This window comes from Numida meleagris, unplaced genomic scaffold, assembly GCF_002078875.1.
Source record: "Numida meleagris isolate 19003 breed g44 Domestic line unplaced genomic scaffold, NumMel1.0 unplaced_Scaffold327, whole genome shotgun sequence".
NCBI lineage: Eukaryota > Metazoa > Chordata > Aves > Galliformes > Numididae > Numida > Numida meleagris.
In genome coordinates, this window is record NW_018364557.1 from 74,626 (window position 1) to 77,012 (window position 2,387).

The following is a 2,387-nucleotide window of genomic DNA, read 5'->3' on the forward strand; positions in this document are numbered from 1 at the left end:
AAGGTACTGGCACTTCTACAGTTATTTCCATGTGCAGCTAAACTTTGTGATGTTGTAAGAAATCCAAGTAAGCCTTGTGTCACTTAACATCTTTCTGAGAGGAAGAGAAAGAAAAGAGAGAGATGGAACAAAGAAAAACAGAGAGATGGATAGAGACGGAGATCACTGGTCCAGGTTCCAGCTTTGGTCCAGCCAAGAGAGGTGGGGGGCACTTGTCTTGCGAGCATCCGTGTCCCAAGGTTTCAGAAGTCTCAAAAAAGAACCCCAAGGATCTCTCTGGCATCCCAAAGGTATAGGTACCTATACCCCCCTTTTCTTGGGAGTTCCGTGAAGTCGACCTGCTATTGTTGCCCAGGAAAATTTCCCTTTCCTAATAGGTCCCTCTTGTCTCCTGCTCCTGGTACTCAGGACACTAGGTAGTGTCTGTCCCCCCCAGGATGTTTTATTATGTTTCCTTAGGACCAATTGCCATAAAATACTACTGGGCACAACGTGTCCAGCTGGGTATGTATCCATCTGTCAGCTTGCTCTCTTCCCTTCTAAACCATTAATTAGATTCCTATCCCCTCTAAAATAGTTGACATATTCTGACTCGGGTTCATAAATTTGAAGTTTACCATCTGGAATTAAAGCCAGTTCAACAATTTCTTCTCCTTCCGCTGCCTGTTCTGCCTCCTGATATTTCCAGTTCCCTGTACAGTGTTACCTTTCTGATATCCTTTACAATGTATAATAGCCACACTTATTTTGTAGATTTACACCATACTGAATTTGTTTTCCTTGTGTGTGAGCAATCCTTGCTCTTTCCAGGTGCTACTATAAGCTTGTACCACCCCAAATCCATATTTAGCATCCGTCCATATATTTAAGGCTCTTGTCAAGGCAGTTAATTCGGCCTTCTGAGCGCAAGTCCCCACAGGTAATGGTTGTGCTTCTATTACCTTGCCAGTAGTAGCATATCCTGCCTTACAGTTCCCTTGACTCACAAAACTGCTTCTGTCGATGAATCCAGGAATCCTCAGCATCGCCCAGTGGTTCCTCCTGTAGCTCTGTCTGTTGTAATAGGCGGTTGCGAGGATACGAGGTGTAACGAGAAAGGCCCCCTCCCCGAAGGAATAGGGACAAGTTGACCAAAGAATGTACCCATGACGCAGGGAAAATGGCAAACTAAGATGATCCGATAAGCTATCTTCTGATATGTCAGTAGATGGAAAATACTGCTTCATGCTTCACTGCTACATGCCTCAGCAAAAATATCAAATCAGCATTAAGGGAGTAAGCTTTAGATGGCAATAGTGGATAACAAGTATTATAAAAGTAGTGCTATACCTTTGAATAAAAAAAGCTTTTCTTGCTGCTATTGTGTGTGTGTCTGTGTGTGTGTGTGAGTGTGTTTTCATCTGTCCAACTGGCATAGGCAGTCTCCAGGCAGTCGCACACTGCTGGCTCGGAGGTAGCTCTGTGTTGGTGCTCTGGGCATTCAGCAAATTGCTTCCTTCCTTCTCTTGGATCAGTTGAGCTTCCTGTTGAGAAACTTGATAATCATTTAAAGCAAGAAATGCAGCAAACTCACAGTCCACTGTACACAGTCCTCTTTTGTTACTGTGGCATCCACGTTCTGCAGTAAAGTTCCACCTTGGGATGGAGGAACCCGACTCTCGGGCTCACGAGCTGGCTGGTCCCCAAAAAATCACTGGGCTGTTCTCACAACCCTGGGTAACACTGTCCAGGTGAACTGAATCTTTTTCTCTCCGTATTGGGTTTTCCTATTCAAAGGCAAATAACTTGAGACTTTCTTTGGCCAAACCAGGCAGAAAAGGCATCCTTCAAATCCAGAAGGTAAACCCCACCTACTCATTCCTTAACTTGCTTAATAAAGTGTATGGATTTGCCACCACTGGGTGTATAATAATTCTTGATGGAGCACAGAGTAAGAGGCACCCGTACCCACCAGAAAATAAACCTCTTTACCCTGCTCCCCTAGCTCCAATTTACCCAATTTAACCCTAGCAGTGGGTCTGCTAAGGTTCACTTCCCAGGTTCCATCATTCAGCTTTTGTGATCAGAGGCAGTTCCCTCCCCCACTCAGCTTGGTACAGCTTCTTCCCCAGTGTCTCATTCCCCTGCTATGTGCATGCTGCTTTTGGTCCAGTGGGGGTGGAACCCTCCCTGGGGCCTTCCAGGCCCCTCTACCTTTCCTTCAGGGGATCTCCAAGTCCTAAGGCTCTTTTCCAGTAGCAGCTGCTGTTGTTCTTCCCAATTTCCCTGCTATCTCTGTTCATCAATTTTCAAATCCCTCACCTGTCTTCTCGGTCCTGACATCTCTGTTACACCTTGCTCATCTCTGCCTTCCTCAGCCTGTGTCTTTCCCAAACCTTTTTCACTTT